Below are 18,636 nucleotides of genomic sequence, written 5' to 3' on the forward strand. Positions count from 1 at the left end.
ATATATATATATATATATATATATATATATACACACACATATACATTATACATATATATATGTGTGTGTATGTGTATATATATATATATATATATATATATATATATATATATAATGTGTGTGTGTGTGTATATGTATGTGCGTGTGTGTGTGTGTGTGTATATATATATATATATATATATATATATGTGTAAAAAACAGAAAATTACACAGATGCCTCAGCAACTGTAGAGCATGTATATGCTCTGTGTATAAAGCATATCATAGACATCAGATTCAGCAGTTTTGCATGATTTGAGCATGATCTCAACAAATGCTTGGACATTTGAAGTCACCTGGAGCAATAACAAACGTCTTTCAAAAATCTCGCTATTTGAGTGCTAAATTGCTGTACTAAAGTGATTTTTTTTAAAGTTTTTTTTTAATGGTAATCTATAAAGTCAAGAGAATAATTTCACAAATGTTCACAAAGAACAAAGAATTGCCCTTAGCGTCTGACTCCCCTTTGTGTTATATTAATAAAGTAAAAAGTGGTCTGTGTAACTGGTAGTAGGAATAATTTTCTCTTTGTCTGATTTAATTAACATTGCTATTAAAATGTTGCCAGAGGACGCACATTAAACATTAATTCTAAAAGCAAGGCACTTGCCCAGGAAGCAGAGGAGCACTCTGTTTTGTTTTGTTTTTTATTTTAAATTAGACTTTTACTTCTGTCGCCTTCTACTGATAAATGATAGAACTACACCCAAAACTGCTGACAGAACAGACCTGGCGGTTCACAGCTGTTTACTCAGTTCCATAGTTAAGTAACATTTTGATGAATTTGTACTTTTCTGAGGATTTTTTCAAATGATGACTTTTTATTCTACTCTTATTTTTCTATTCTAGGTATGTTTGTGAGGAATCTGTGCTTTCATTAAATGGGCTGTATTTCTTCATAATTTGTTTCTAATTTGTTTTTGGGTTTAATTTCATGTTGCTCAGGTAAATCTGCACCTGTTCTGCTTTGCTGCTGCACATATCTCTCTCTTCCAAGCACTATGAGTTTATTAAGGACTAATGGGATGCCAGAAACAGATGATACAGATGCTAGATTTTACAGAGTGGTGTGGTATCAGGATAATTCATTTTTATTTTACTTTTTTAAAATGAAAAGTTAAGTGTAGTATGTAAACATGGTTAATGTTTCTACACATATTGTTCATTCCTCAGTCCATACAGTTCATATATGAACACTAAGCTGCAAAAAGAGCTTGACTTGTGATGTCACAACAACCAAGACATTCACATACACTATATTGCTAAAAGTGTTCACTCACCCATCCAAATCATTGAATGCAGGTGTTCTAATCATTTCCTTGGCTACTGGTGTACAAAACCAAGCACCTAGGCATGCAGACTGCTTCTACAAACATTTGTGAAAGAATGCGTCGCTCTCAGGAGCTCAGTCATGCCACCTGTGCAACAAATCCAGTTGTGAAATTTCCATGCTACTAAATATTCCACAGTCAACTGTCAGTGGTATTATAACAAAGTGGAAGCGATTGGGAATGACAGCAACTCAGCCATGAAGTGGTAGGAACGTGAAACGACAGAGCGAATGCTGAGGCGGATGTTGCGCAGAGGTCACCAACTTACTGCAGATTTATACACTACAGACCTTCAAACTTCCTGTGGCCTTCAGATTAGCTCAAGAACAGTGTAGAGAGCTTCGTGGAATTGGTTTCCATGGCCGAGCAGCTGCATCCAAGCCTTACATCACCAATGCAATGACGCAATGCAAAGCGTCAAATGCAGTTGTTTAAAGCGCCGCCACTGCACTCTAGAGCACACTTCACTGTCTGGAAATCCGATGGACGAGTCTGGGTTTGGCAGTAGCCAGGAGAACAGTACTTGTCTGACTACATTGTGTCAAGTGTAAAGTTTGGTGGAGGGGGGATTATGGTGTGGGGTTGTTTTTCAGGAGTTGGGCTCGGCCTCTTAGTTCCAGTGAAAGGAACTCTTAATTTCATGCTCCCAACTTTGTGAGAACAGTTTGGGGACGGCCCCTTCCTGTTCCAACATGAATGCGCACCAGTGCACAAAGCAAGGTCTCCATAAAGTCATGGACGAGCATGTTTGGTGTGGAAGAACTTGACTGGTCTGCACAGAGTCCTGACCTCAACCTGATAGAACACCTTTGGGATTAATTAGAGTGAAGACTGCGAGCCAGGCCTTCTCATCCAACATCAGTGTCTGACCTTACAAATTCACTTATGGAAGAATGGTCAAAATTCCCATAAACATACTCCTAAACCTTGTGGAAAGCCTTGCCAGAAGAGTTGACATCATATTAAACTGTATGGATTAAGGATGGGATATGAACTCAAGTTCATATGCATGTGAAGGCAGACCTGTTCAGTCTATAGAAGTTTAGCCCTGCATACTTACACTGAAGTTGCAAGGAGTGTTGCATCATGGGCTGCAAGTACAAGACTGCCAATCAGAATAGACCTCATGTACATATATCATTCACAAACATTCATAAACAACAACATCTTAGGATAAAGAGATGTTGGAAAATGATCATCTAGAAATTAAATACAATACTTATTGGTGCACAAATCCACACAAATTTAACAAATGGACCATGTGTAAATACAAGAAAAATGTAGGATATGGGCCCTTTAAATCCTAGCAAGTTCTAAATGGCATGAGACAGTTTAGTCATGGCCATGCTTTAAGGATCCCAGGGCTGTGCAGGATGTGCTTAGAAATTCCACTGCAGTTCTAAACGGGCCTCAGTAATTTCTTATTCAAGTTTCTCAAGAAATACTTTTTTACTTCTACTTGAGTCATTATTTCTTTGAAGTAATAATGCTTCTGCTTCAATGTGGTTTTAGGCTACTTTGACCTCCTCTGGTTGTCTCCCTGTCGAGTTGGGGTTATTAATTTGCTCCTTCTCCAGTCTGAAGCAGAGAGCCAGTGTAAACAAGCTGTTCCTCCACATGCTGTCTAATTGCACCACTGGGAGTCGCTGTGAAGCCCCTCAGTACATGCGCTACAGCACGCAAACCTTATCATCATCATTACGGCTACATTACTGCATCATCAACTTCCGTCATTACGAAGCGAGGTGTCCACAGTAATGGCTCTCACTTTATTCCCAAGCCAAATGGCTGTTAACCTGAAATATCACAGGCTATCAGTCTGTGGCCTGTGCAGTCAGGGCAGTGATTTGAGACATTGTAAACATCAGTTTGGATTCTGGGCTAGTTTCTTTAAAGCATTCTGTGCCACAATAAAATGCTGTTGTTCAGTTAATTGTGTGGATTTGGGTATTATGTGACAACAGGGGGATACTTTTAATAAACTCTAGTTTATGCCAGTTGCATATGACGCTCTCTCCAGAGGGTACCTTTAAATGAGCAAAAGGAAACTGTGTAAACAGACTCATTAAAAATTATTTTTAGTGGGAAAGTGAATAAATGAAAGGCTTTATCATTTAGGGCCACATATGACCTACAGTTACTTATGACCTGACATGCTGTCCCACAACACTGTTTCACAGATTTGCGTAATATGATGATGCTATATTGTTATGTTATGATTTGCCTCCTTTTACCTCCTTTTTGTTCTTCAGTGGGTGGTAGATTGTATAGCGCGTTAGCATGTATTGTGCTGTTATGAGTGGATCAGACACTCCAGTGCTGCTGGAGTTTTTAAACACTGTGTCCACTCTCTGTCCACTCTATTAGACACTCCTACCGTGTTGGTCCACCATGTAGGTGTAAACTCAGAGACAGTAGCTCATTTGTTGCTACACAGTTTGCGTTACTTATCCTCTAGTCCTTCGTCATTGGTTACAAGACACTGCCCATAGGATGCTGAAGCCTGGTTAATTTAAGGTTAGTGGACTATTCTTAGCAGTGGCATAGAGGTGTTTAAAAGCTGAGCCTGATCCACTCAACACACATTAACACATCACCACCATGTCAGTGTCACTGCAGTGCTGAGAAAAATCCACCACCCAAGTAATACCTGCTCTGTGGTGGTCCTGTGGGGGTCCTGACCATTGAAGAACAGTGTAAAAGGGGGCTAACAAAGTATACAGAGAAACAGATTGACTACAGTCTGTAAGTACACCTGTATAGTAGGTTGAACTAAAAAAATACAGTGAGTGTTGATACAAGGTAGCGTATTTAATGAAGTGGCAGGTCAGAGTATATATTGTGAAAATAATCTTTAATTATTGTAACATGATATTTATGCCATATCGCCCACCACTACTGTTCGGTATAATCTGATGTTCTGTATAAATCGTGTCTCAAAGTGAAGGCTGCAGCCGAGGTAGGAGGGATCTTGCTAGCACTGGTATATCAGTTCTCATTCAGGTACGTTGGAGAGAGCTGCAAGTAGGCTGTACCGACACTTCACAGCTTACTGACATGCAGTGAGGAACATTTTAACTTACATTTAGAAAGCATCAAAATGTGTAATATTTACTACATTCTACATTTCATATAATTTCATTATGAACTCTGGTGCTGCTCATAGTTTTACATTGTTTTGTGCTGCTTGTGAAGGATTATGGGTGATTAAAGGTCTAGAATGATACAACAGTTACGTTAGAAACATGAAACAAAGGATAGCTCTCCTGGCTACCTGTGAAGGATTTTACAAAACAGGACAGGCTGCACACCAAGTGTTCAGACATTTTCAGATCAAGACTGCTAGTCTAAGAAATGATCATTTAAGCCACATGGAAAGTCATAGTCTGATTAAAACATGGTTCAGGCCAACATTCACTTGACGATTTGAGATGAATCTGGACATCAGTCATTCAATTAGTGACTCATTAATCTTTACCAACTTTTTTTGGCATTTTCTGCAATACAACCTGCAGTCATGGCTTTGTGTTGAAGTTGAGTCTGACTCCGCTGGCATGCAGGTATGGGATTATAGATGTACTTGTTAGCATATGATAGATAACTTTATTGACTTACCTATTTTGTCCTGTTGTGATGGGTGAAGCAAATATATGGAAGGTCATTCCTGCCAGGTAGAGGAGAAGTAATTGCCTATGGGTTGTTTAAGGCAGCAGTATATCAAAATAATCATAATAACAATAAAAATAATAAGAAGGCGACATTTTACTACTAAAATATTGACTTAGTATTTTTAAATAATGTCTTTTGAATAATAATATTGACTTGGAATATGACTTAATATGCCAAAAATGGCTTATTATGTCAAAATAATGCTTTAGTATCTTATATTATGGTGAAATAATTACTTTCTTGAAATTCAATGATTCATTATTTCAACTGCCTTAAAAAGTCTGTAGTATATTAAGTCAATATGTTCAGGAAAGTCATTATTTTGGGATGCTAAGGTAATATTTATAGAAAATAGGTCGTTATTATTATATGACACTCTCAATATTTAATGAACAGTAAACCATCATTTTGAGATGCAGAGGTAGTTTTGCAGTAATTATTTCAGCATGCTAAGTCAATATTGTGACTGCTGGCAGAAGAAGTGAAGGAGAAAAAACATCTACCTGACAGGAATGGGCTCCTACACAGTCTGCTGTTGTTCTGTTCTCTGCTGTTTTGCCTTTTAGCAAAGCCCCCCTCCACCCCCCCAACTCACCTGGATCTTCCCTACTGCTGCTTCCCCACTGCTTAACTATGCTTATAAAGTAGATAGATAATAGATCAGTGTACTGTCAAGACGTGTTGTTTTCTTAGGTCCTCTGAGCCAAAGTGTAGGCCGACCTTAAGTCTACTTTTGATGTGTGTGTGTGTGTGTCTGTGTGTGTGTATGTGTGTGTGTGTGTTTGACATGAGCATGTAAGTGTAGAAAAACAGATGTATTAAGTGGGCTGCATAACTCCCTTGTGACTCTTTTGCTATGACAGCATATCCTCCTCTGCTCACTCTATTCTCTCCTCACTAGGACACACACACACACACACACACACACAGTAATCTATCTACTTCGACATCAGAAGCCATGGTAGCTCTAATGTGTCTTAATCTCCCACATCTATACATTTTCTTCCCTTTAGGACTCACAGATGCTGTTTCTCTGAACAAGTCAACAGAAAGAACCCTCAGCTTCACTCTCCAGTGTGATGTAAACTACCGCACACTCTGCTGACTCCTATATTGTACAGAAGTCTTAATTATGCTGAATGAGTTTGATGGTTTACAGATGGGAGCAGACTCAGCTTCTTTGGTAAATGAACCTTGAAAAGAATGTGATGGATAAAGCTTTTATCCTCTCTGCTGACAGAGTGACTCAAGTTTTTTAGCCAATAAGCTTAAAGAGAAAGCTCAGTGTCACAGTCTCACAATGCTCAGGGTCACTGGTGCATGTGGTTGCCATATTGGCCTTAATGTGGCACAGAAGGTGGAATTTGTCAATTATGTTGCTTTAGAGTAATGAATTTGAATTTGAATTTGAGTCATTTTGTTTAGATTTGTCTCTGTTACCATAAAACTCTTTTGGTTCTTCTGTGTCATCACTTTTGAACTGAAATCTCACATTTTTATTTAACCCCCCCCCCCCCCCCCCCCCCCCCCCTCCGATTTGTGTGTGGGTGTTTTAAATGCAGTCACAATTCATTTTTTAATTGTGTTTATCCTTTAGAATTACAGAGGTTGTTCTTTTAATTGCTGTGTCTTTAAGGCTGATATGTGTAAATGACATTTGTATTGTGCCTCATTCAAAAGCAGTCCAGGCTGAAACACTCATCGTTATTTTGAATAGGTGGAGCTGAATTGCTGTAGACTGAAGAGATAGATATACTGTATGTAATTGTGCTGGTTTTTGTGACATCACAAAACCAGGCAATTTTTGCAGTTTAGTTTTTGTATATGGACTGTGTGGAGTGGGAAAGGAATGGGTGAGTTCAATGACCAACTATACGCACAAGCATTTAGAATATTAATAATAATGTAGTCATTACACTGAATAAATATAATACATTTTAATAAACCATTTCTGTCCATTTTCCATCAAAATGATCTTTGAAAGAAGAGGTAATTAAAACATCTCCTTATGGGCTCCCGAGTGGCGCAACCATCTAAGCGTTGGCCATATCATCAGGAGATCGCGAGTTCGATCCCTGGTGATGCTACAGCCGTCTGTAGCTGGGAGTCCAAGAGAGCACAATTGAACTCGCTCTCTCTGGGTGGGTAGATGGCCCCCCTTCTCCCCCATGGGGAACAAAATAAAAATCACTCAATGCAATAGCTGACATGACAGATCTGGCGGTTGGCACTTTCCTCGAAGCGCAGTCGGCTGTCCCGTGACCTTGCATGAGCAGTTCAAAAAGAAGCGGTGGTTGGTTTCACAGGTCTTGGAGGAAGCCTGTGCTAGCCTTCACCCTCCTAGCATTGGTAGCATCGTGTGATTGGGGGAGTCCTAAGTAGTGGGTGGAATTGGAAACAACTACATTGGGGAGAAAATCGGGTTAAAAAAAAAAAGTCTCCTTATTCCATTGCTTTCTGTTGGTTAAACAGTCTAGTTCAGTTAACTTAAGCAGCAATTTTCAAGTTTCCAAGCACCAATCAGGACCAATCAAACATGACTGACAATCATATCCTGACAATGAGAAACAGACTGTAACTGGCTACTACTTTAAATAGACAAATAAAAAGAATGTTGCAAGTTTGTGTTTGGGTGATGATTAATAAAAATATTCTAATAAGTGAAAATATTCCTTTTTACAGCAAAAGCCATTGTTGCATGATATTATTGTATTTTTTTCATGTAATATCACTATAAATTACATTTAAAGGGTCCATATCATGCAGTATGGACTTTTTTCCCTTCTTTTTCTCTGAGTTTGATGTAGTATGTAAACATTGAGTAAAGGTTAAACTGTACCTCTCACTCAGCAGCCCATGCACTATATAAAAGGCATCTAAGCTGCAAGAATTCATTATTTTGTGATGTCACAAAAGCTAACTTGTTTACATAAATTTGTATGCAAACATTTTGGTGCCCCAATCAGGTTACATGCTTTGTTGATTGTCTAAATGACAGTAAGTGAACATCTACAGAGAACACATTCTGCACAGTTTAATGCACAAATACTGTTATTGAAATTTAACATAGAGAAAAATGCAAAAGTTGTGGCACATATTATATTTGATTCTTTCCAATTTGTTAAATTCTAAATAAAAAGAAACGGTGTACGCAATGTATAATATTTTGTAATTTTAATAGATAAAGAGAGACACACAAATATCATAAGTGGACCTAAAATGCTAGAGGAATATTTGATATGGGCCTATTTTCATGTTTATACTGTAGGCTTTATCCAGTTTCTGTGGCTTGCAGTCATGTATTGAAAAGGCAATGCCATGATCTACATACTACATCATTTCGAAAAAGGTTTGGTTTGCCATGGTATGGGCTCTTTAATACATAAAATGTTTTGTGTGTGTGTGTGTGTGTGTGTGTGTGTGTGTCCTTATATGTATTTGGTTTTATCAGCGACCCACAGACCCAGTGATACAGAAAGCTTCTTTTCCCCAATCTCTTTCTCTCTCTCTCTCTCTCTCTCTCTCTCTCTTTTTCTATCTCTCTCTCTCTCTCTCTCTCTCTCTCTCTCTCTCTCTCTCTCTCTCTCTCTCTCTCTCTCACTCACACACACACACACACACACACTCCCCTGCTGAGAACACACAGCATTCCCCAGTACACACTCCACCATCTCATACTGTGTAGTTTAATCCTCTTCCATGAATACCAGAATACTTCGACTCACCAGAAAAGAGCTCAGTGGCTGTGATCACTGACACATACTCTTCTCCTATCACTCCTCAAGCCACACTTCTGACTGTGAGTCTCCTTCGCTTTGTACTAACTCTGTTCTGTTTCAGTAGGGGCTCTGTAATCCTAACACACTGTTGTAAGGAGATACACTTTCATGCACACACACAGTACAAATACATATCGTCACTGTCACGTCAAAACCTCATAAACTCAATTATTTCTTTATTTTTTAGACTGTTTGAAAACATCAGCTGCCCTTTACATTGTATGGACATTTCATGATCAATGGACCAATACAAATGGCTCGGAATGGCTTGAAATGAAATCTAACATTAACATGCAGTAAACTGACGGTCAATACAAGCAGTAGCCTAACCAGGTTTCAGGTGTTAGACACGGAAAGCGGTGCCTGTTCTGTGCCTCTACTGAAGGTGTCCAAACTGCAACACACAAGGTGAAGTAGATGCTATTGTCTTTCACAAGCTTCAAATGTCTGAGCCAAAAAAGTTTGTGTGAATTGTTTAAAGTTAAATGCTGGAATCCTACAGAGTTTAGAAATTAGCCACGCTACAGTACCACAATGGCGAGCTGTGACTGTTGGTGAGCTAGGTGAGCTACGCCTTCAACTCAGGCTGTAAAGCTAGCTTTAACAGTCACAGCTCTCCACTGTTGTACTATACTTATCATAAGATTGTAGATTAGTTTGTTACACTGTCAACATTTAGACCTTCAAAGTGTTTATTACAAATCTCAGAAGCTGAGAGATTTCTCTCTTTTTCTGTGCATTTTAATTTAGATTTTATTAAAATGTCCATTTAAAATTAAACTGTGCAGAAATAATTTATCTTGTGCTATCATCTCCCAAGAGACAAAACAAAGAAAACATTTATTTTATTTATTTTTTACATTTATTTTTACTTTAGGCTTATTTGTCAGTTACTACAGGGACTTCAGGGCAAGCTAATGGAGCTGTTTTTTTAGGTTATACAAGTGTGTTGCTTGTTACGGAGTTAAATTGATATTTCTTTCACTGAAGCATAATTTCTCTGTACTTTTTATGCCCCTGAAAGTTACTATTCTGTAGACTCAAGATTTTCCTACAGCAGTGACATTGTTCTCGTTGTCCTCCTTCAAAGAACAAAAAGGGCAGATGTTTGGTTCTCTGTTGCTTGCTGCAATGTTTGCTGTGTGCATAGAGATTCACTAGAATTATCAATGAGCCTCTTGCTGTTTCCTCATGTTTCACACAATTTAATGTTTATTATAAACGTCCTGCTTAATCATAGTTTAAACCTGGCTTGATGGAGAAAGTTGTTAACTCCCATCATAAAAGAGGATAATTGTGGCAGCATTCCGTTGCTGTTGGAACAAAACCTTGTTTTCATGATTGTGACATAGTTTGAAAATGCCTGTTGCCCTTTACATTGTGTGTAAATTTCATGCTGAATGGACCAAAAGAAATAGATCAAAATTACTTGGAAAGTATGTCTGGTTCCATTGAAGTGACCATTTTGGAGATACAAGGTTTCAGACAGTAGCGTTTTGTTAAGTTTGCGAAGCCGAACCTGGTCCCAGCATTTTTCAGCTTGATCTCTATCTGCAGCATCTGTAGCACATGATTGATTATCACATTCCTCTGTGCTTAGAAGAGACGCAAAACCTGTTGACTGAAATCACACTTTAAATGGAAGCCAATGGGCAGATGCTTCAGTTTCTGTTCTTCAACAGAGAAATTACCAGCTTCTGTTCATGGTAATCAGTGATATGCTACAGATACAGTTGACAGAGAATAAGATGAGGAATGCTAGAGTGTTCCTTTAATACCGAACCCTCCTCTCCTCCTGAAGAGTGAGAAGAGAATGAATGTGGATTACAGCCAAGTGGGAAGATCTGAATGTTCTGTCTTATGACTGGGACAGCAAGAAGGGAGCACAGAGAAGGAGCACAGAAAGAGAAAGATAATGAGAGGGGGGGGGGTGAAGCATGAGGGACACTGTGGATAATTCTGTTTTGAAAGACCCGTCCAGCTCCAGTAATACACAAGTAGACCCTCGCTCAGTCTGCATGGCCTTTTACACACGGACACCCAGCTGTGCTTCAAATTAGCCTCTTTTTGAAGCTTCACACTGCCCCCCTTTCCCCATCCTCTCTCTGTCTTTCTGTTTTTCTGTATGTTTCTTTCACTTTGTTTCAATCCCCTTTTGCTGTTGCTCTCTCTTCTTTCTCTCTGACTCTATCCTCTTTTTTACTCTTTCTTATCTGTCTCGGCTGGTTTTTTCTTTTAAAGTAAGTTTTTTTGTCTCTCTTGCACATCCTTGCCCTCACTTTCTTTTCTCAGTTTCTCCCCTTCTTTTTCCCTCTCTCTCCATTTCTTACTTTACAATATGTATTTATTTGTCCCTTTGTTTTCTCCCTGTCTCATCCTTACTTACACTGTATAATTATTTGCCTCCCCCTTCCCTCACTCACTCACGCTTGAAGATCTGGGTCAATTGTATCAAGAGCTCAGAAGTCCCCTCTGCACGTTCTTGCATTGATAATGAGACATGTGTATGTATGTGTGTGGGATGGGTTGTCTGGGTGTTTGGGTTGGATTGGAATTGGGGGAGGGGTGTCTGGTGCCATGGGATGGTGTGTGTGTGTGTGTGTGTGTGTGTGTGTGTGTTGGGGGCATGCTCTAATTAATGAGGTTGCTGGCATGAAGAGCACCATCTTTGGCATATTGCCTTCTGCTTCATGCAAACATGTCTGTGTGTGTTAACAGTTACTCAGTGTCCTCTATGTGTGTACTGATTCAGTAGAATGAAAGAAACAAGAGAGCATGTGCAAGAGCGAGAGAGAGAGATTGCATAAGAGAGACGGAGAGAGACAGACAAGAACAGTGGTGATTGCAGTGTTTTTTAGATTGGGTCATAATGGCACTGCATAAAGACTGCATAAAACATGTTATGCTTGGGCCCCGGTGATTGCCACTTGCAATGTAATTTGCTGACAGTCAAAAATTTCTGATTCAATGACCAAAAAAAAGTTTTTTCAGACAAAAATAAAGTGATTACTCATTGTCTTGTTTGCAAACAACAATAATTTATACATATTAATATTCAAAAGCTGTTGAAGAAATCATATATGTGTAATTAAAACAAAAAGTAAATGCTGGACAAGCATATACTGTAGAGTCTATACTGACTGTATACAGTTGAGAAAGCTAATATTTAAGAGAGTGAGAGAGAGTGTACATGAGTATATAATTTAGGTAGAGAAAGAGTATGTAAGAGAGAGATGTACATGAGTATGTACTGTGGGTAGAGAAAGAAAGTATGAAAGAGAGAGAGACATGAGAAGAAAAAGAGCATAAGAGAAAGAGATCAATATATATTGCAGGTGAAGAAATAGTGTGTTTACTGTAAGTAGAAAAAGGCAACAGCTGTTTCCATCAAATTTCTGCGTAAATTGCAGCAATAAAATGAAAATACTTTACAAAACTAAATTGCATTTTTTTGCTTCCGAGCAGATTGGAAGCAGTCTGCTCACCAGTGATAAAAATACTTACTAATGTGCTAATATGTGATGATATCATGAACGTACTAATACATATTCGTTTCATATCATGCAAAAATATGTTTTGGTTTACCAATAAAAAATAAATGAATAAATAAACTTTTCAATTTTTTAGGTATTTTTTTTAGGTATTATGTATCAATAAACATTTTCTTTTCACTAAAGTTGAACAGAAAAAAAGTTTTGTCTACATTCATATAAAATATAGTTCACATAAAATATAGCCTAGATATGAGAGAGAGAGACACGTAGCATTGTGTAGAGTGACAGAGAGAAAAATAAGTAAATACTTTTGAGAGAGAGAGAGAGAGAGAGTGAGAGAAACATGTAATACTGTGTAGAGACAGTGAGAGGCAGAGAGACATACATAGTGTTTATAAGTATATACTGTCTGAAAGAGAAGGAGAGTACGAGAGATAAGTTTATTACTGCTGTCTCCTTGATGGCATTTCTGTAGACTGATTTCTCTTTTGCTTTTTCTATTGATTACTTAATTCGCTGTACCAGGCATGAAGGACTTCTGTCTGGAACCAAAGCATAAAGGCAAAAGGACACATGTGAAATGTCTCTGAACTAGCATTTAGCATACTAACAGTATGACAGAATCAGTGATACTGCCATATATTTCCACTCCACATCAGTTTAACTGACAGCCAAAGACCCCGGAGCCATCAAACTGTCACTTTCACAAACTCACAGTGACAAGCAAACCATTCCAATGTAACTCCAACTACAGGGGGTGAAGGGATTTAGCCTGTGCTTTGCACTTTTTCTGTTTTGTGTGTGTGTGTGTGTGTGTGTGTCTGTGTGTGTGTGTGTGTGTGTGCATGGTGAGAGAAAAAGAAAAGAAGCTCAAAATCTATTTATTAGTGTAGTTTGTGTTTATTTGCTGAGAAAAGTGTTAATATTTGAATAAACAAAATGTATAGAATATGAATTAATAATAATTACCTATCCATCTATCTCTCTCTCTCTCTCTCTCTCTCTCTCTATATATATATATATATATATATATATATATATATATATATATATATATATATATATATATATATATAAAATCATTTTCTCTGGATGTGAGTGTGTTTGTTTAACCATTTCCAAGCCTCTCCTCGAGGAAGCCCAGTATTATATGTAGTTAAAAAGCAACTCCTGGTTTGACCAATCAGTGCTTTATTGTGCTCATGATGTAATTGATGATATTAACAAGTCTCTGTGGTGGCTGTGAAGGTGTCAAGGAAAAATATGGACCCAAGAAATTCTTGTTATAAATATGACTTTATTCTAATGTATATTGTGATAAACTCACTGCTGAGGTAAACTGTTGAAAAATTTGCTTAGACACCTAAAACTTTTGCACAGTACTGTGTATATATATATATTGGGGGGTTGGGGTTGCTGGAGCCTATCCCAGCGGTCACTGGGCGGAAGGCAGGATACACCCTGGACAGGTCTCCAGTCCAGGTATATATGTATATATATATATATATATATATATATATATATATAAGATGCGATATTGGCCTTTGTAGTACAGAAACCTTCAACATGCAAATTATCTCTCTAACCAATCACCAATCAGTGTTTTCTTAGTGGCTACTCTGAGCATCTTGACTAATCATGGTTCCAGATGAGCATGTTTGTGGGTGTTTTGAGACATCAGGGCATTCATATGATCCAATCAATGTACATTTTGATGGAGCATATGTCAGTTTATCCGTGGCACATTACTGCTTCACTAGTGCCTTTTTCAGTGTATTGCAATGCATATCACAACCAACTCATACTCCTCCCACAAATATGTTGTTTTGTGCAAATGTGGTGTGGTTGGACAAGAAAAAGTCCCATTATGAGGAACTGTAGCAACCTTTGTTTATTGTAGAGTTGCTACATGATGTTGAATTTCCAGTCTAAAATGCTATGCTACCAAATTGGACTATGTTGTGCAACATGACAATATACAATATGACTATGCAAATAGAAACCTGGTAGGTTGGAAATAGCAATGATGAATTTGCCTCCTTGCTAATGTTAGCTCACTTACACAACGGAAAAACTGATTATCCAAAAACATATTTCTCACCAGGTTGAAGGTTGACATGTTAGAAATTGTTTACATACATGTTATTTTTAAATAGTATTAATGACATATTTACTTGTTCAATTTAAATGTCTGACATCAAGAAACAGAGCTGAACAACTTGGGGAAGATACTGAATTTGCAAATTTTTCTTCACAATATTGTGTTCGTGATTTAAAAGCGATTATTTTCTATAAATTAGGCTCCAGGCATTTTTAAGACCACCAGCACATCCATTTTATCAGGCTTAGGTTCAAATGCTGATTGTAGTGTACCAGACTGCCAGTTCACAAGCTCTCTGTTATTAGGCATAATTTATTTATGTTGAGTGATGTAGTATATATAATAAAAATTGCATAGTAAATATTATACGTGATAAAAAATTGCATTGAAACAATTAAGCCCTTTCAAAACAGTTTGCCAGAGTTGCAAGATAAAACAAGCTAATTAATTAATTAATAATTAATTAATTTAGGTTGGAGTTTAGCTCTGCTGCATAATGTTGAGCTTCCAGTGAAATACTATGCTGTTGAACTGGATTAGCTGTAGCTAATCGAATCTAGGCAGGTGAGATACAGCAGCAGATTTGCCCCCATGTTAATGTTAGCTTAGTAATAGGACAAAACTGCACCTCAATCTACTTAATAAATGCATTGTATTCTGACGAAAAACTAGTTGTGGTTTAAAGTTTTTAGATTAAATCAGATTTTTACCGACATTTTGCAAAGCTTGTCCATCCTCACAGCGGTCGCTACGAAAGGACGCATGTGGGCAGAGCATGCAATTATATAGTTACATACCACAAGTATGTTACATATGTTACTATATAATTACAACATTAATCTAATGTCCATATTGTGCAGCCCTAGTGATTGTTGTGAGGGCAGTGTCAATAGTGTCTGGAGCGGAGTGTGTCTGTGTCTGTGGTAATCTGTTTCTCAGCAGGGGTTTGTGAGTAAATAGGCGCGAATGGCAGATGGAGGTTGGAGAGGTCTAGTCGATGTGAACAAGCCTAGCAACTTCAGCGCTTCTGCTGGGGCAGGAGGTGTGAAGAGTGACCTGCTTTATGGTATCCTTTAGGGGAATATCTGTGCGCAGTTTGTAGAAGAAAATGAGGCACATAGTAAGATTGCAACATCAGGATGTGTTATGGCAGCACTCTAAAGACAATTTCAACTTTTTCGAGGCCATCAGAAACTTGGAAATGAAATATCATCTCCAGGCTGCAGTTGTTTTAACCCTTAGGAGTTGCATTTATCAGCAGCTATAACAACTGCATGTTATAATTTTATCATTTGCAGGTCATTGAAACAAGCAGAGAAATTCTATTAAGAGTTTAGATTCTAAGCTTTCGGTCAATACCACGTTGGAGTTTTCGAGTAGGAGATATTTGATGATGATTTGAATTTGATGGAAAGTTATTGTGTGAACAGTCTTGTTGATGATTTTGTTGTTTTTGACACACCGAAATGAACGTAAAGAATCAGAAGTGCAGAATCTCATTTTTTAGTTTTTGGCATACTTTGAAAAAGCCTCTTGCCCTTTACATTGTGTATAAATTTCATGATGAATGGACCAAAAGAAACAACTCAAAATGACTCGAAAGAAATCTGGTTCCACTGACTTACATTAAAAGTTAAGTCGTTTTTTCGCTTCTCCATTTTGGAGAAATCAAAATTGGTCCAAAATTAATGGACCAACAAAAATGATCCAAAAGTAACTTGATCAGAGTTTTACATTATGCTATTTTATGGGGGCAGTTGTGGGCTGGAGGTTAGGGATCCATCCTCATGACCGGACGGTCGCCGGTTCGGTCCCCAGAGCTTACGGCATATGACTTGAGCAAGACACCTAACCCCCAACTACTCCCGGGACGCTGCGGATTGGGCTGCCCACCGCTCCGGGCAAGTGTGCTCACTGCCCTCTAGTGTGTGTGTGCTCACTAGTGTGTATGTGGTGTTTCACTTCACGGATGGGTTAAATGTGGAGTTGAAATTTCCCCATTGTGGGACTAATAAGGGTCACTTAATCAGTTTTTACCGTCTTGTGAAAAGGTACCATTTTGATAAAAGTTTTTTTTTTTTGACAAAATGTTATTTAGCTTTTAGTTTTGACCCCTAAGATATGGCATTGGAATCAACACTGTGTTAAAACTTCACTTTGTAATCAAAAGTTAAACACTTAAGGATTTTTTTTCCCTCACAGGGACTAACTCTAGTCTTACACTAGGCAGCCTTGTCAGTGGATATTCTCCACTGAAAGGAAAATCCAGGACTAGGCTTCATCCTCATCTAGGAAACCAACTGTAAAACATTGTAATGACATTCTAATCCTGTTGTTTCTGCTCATCAATTAGAGGCTACCATTACATCAGGTGTTCAGAACATATCTAACAACCATTCATTACAGCATGCTCAGCTGAGGCCATTTTCCACAGGGAGAGAGAGAGAGACCTGTGCAGATCTCTTTTGAACACTATATCTGCAGATGATGCCACAGTTGGTGCCTTGTTACAGCCAAATGAATGAAGCCCACAGTGACAATAATGACACAGTCTGATGCTTCAGCCATAAACATGGAAGCGAAAGATTTTACAGTGTACGAGAAATGTAGCCTGCAGGTCAGTGTTTTTATAGTAAGCGTCATGTTTCTTGTCGGTTGGGTATTAAGTGCTATTATGGCCTGATATGAGAGCTCCGGTGAAGGCCAAGCTGAATGTGGCAGATAGACTGGTTGCATTTCTGACACAAATGTGTAAAACTAGGGCGGAAAATCAGTGTGTAGACGTACAAAATGGTGACATTAAACATAACAGACTGTGATTTGTGTCAAACTGCTGCCAGCAACTCAAAAACCTGCTGAAGTGCTCTGACTGCAAGCTCACAAAATAAACTGATACACTGAAAAAAAGATGTATTGGAATGAATTGATTCAAATGTGCACATGCACAATTTCCACATGACTTCAGTGCCACCATATGCAAAAAGTCCTGCAGTGAAATGATTTTGTGGATTTTTGTTGATTAAAGTGAAAAATAAAGAAATAAAACTGAAAAAATAAATAGTCCATAACTTCTGCAGAGGCCACAGTCTGTGTTATACACACACACACACACACACACACAGACACACAGACACACACACACACGCACACACACACACACACACACACACACATTTTCTAAGCTGCTTGTCCCTCAGGGTTGCGGGGAGGGGGGGGCGGCGGGGTGGTGGGGTGGGGGTGGGGGATATCGGGGGGTGCTGGAGCCTATCCCAGTGGTCATTGGGCGGAAGGCTGGAAGTCTGTGTTATATTTTTTCCCAAATTTAAAATTAAAAATTGTGCGTTCAAAAGTTTTTTTTGTAAGAAAACCATTTAAAACATCATTGACTTGAATGCCCAAACTTTTGCTGTATGATACTTCTGCATTACCGCCATAACTGAAAGACTGGCTGGAGGGGGGGGGGGGGGGGGGGGGGTTGTGTGTAGGGGGGGGGTTACTATCTTACTAACTCAGGTTTCTTTACAGCGGTGGCAATCGAAACCATGGGTTATGATGACTGCCATAGGCCTGCAACAAACAACAATTTTGATAGACGTATAATCTATTGATTATTAAAACACATAATGCATCATTTTGAACTGTTTTTATTTTTCCTGCTAATAGAAAAGTTAAATAAACATCTTTTTCCTGTCAAAATTTCAAATCAAGGATATGCAAAGTAGCAGCAATAAAATGTAACAAATCTAACTCAGTTCCATTAATCACACCAACAGGTTTTCTGTGTTTCATCAACCATGTCTACACACAAACATCACACAAACAATAAACATGCATGTGGATTGTTGCGTTCTCTTCATTATAAAATCCTATCGGCTTTTTGAGTGCAATAATTGTGAAATATTCAAATTTTGGACAGCACATTTCTGAAACTGCAGTACTGACCAGTGAACCTACACATGACTTCTGTGTCTTTTCTGTGACTGTGATTTCCATCACAGTAAAATAGTGGCCAAGACCCTGCATGAGTGGATTATTAAATGTGCATTTTATGCGAATCCCAGGCAGTGTATTCATTAACATTTCATGTAATAACTTTCGATGAGGGAGATTTTAGAGGCTTGATACACTTGAGACGTCTGCTTCCTGTCACCCCCACTCTGAAAATTCTCTGTTTTTGTTATTGAATGAATACAGCATATCACCATCTTCAAACTACTCCATTG

General features: G+C 38.3%; 1 protein-coding gene across 3 annotated transcripts in view; it reads right to left on the reverse strand.

Moving 5' to 3' along the window:
- The window catches only part of hs3st1l2 (heparan sulfate (glucosamine) 3-O-sulfotransferase 1-like 2), a 31,281-nt gene that overhangs the window by 3,027 nt on the left and 9,618 nt on the right, over nucleotides 1–18,636 (reverse strand). Inside the window, exon 2 of one of the 3 annotated variants that reach the window (XM_037531457.1) lies at nucleotides 4,986–5,034. The exons of 1 other annotated variant lie outside the window; for it this stretch is intronic. The gene's annotated coding sequence lies outside the window, so the exon portion shown is untranslated. Of the gene's footprint in view, nucleotides 1–4,985; nucleotides 5,061–18,636 lie in introns of all 3 variants that reach the window. One more of the 3 variants, XM_037531458.1, reaches the window with a different exon arrangement.

The sequence above is a fragment of the Pygocentrus nattereri genome, chromosome 20, assembly GCF_015220715.1.
Source record: "Pygocentrus nattereri isolate fPygNat1 chromosome 20, fPygNat1.pri, whole genome shotgun sequence".
Lineage (NCBI taxonomy): Eukaryota > Metazoa > Chordata > Actinopteri > Characiformes > Serrasalmidae > Pygocentrus > Pygocentrus nattereri.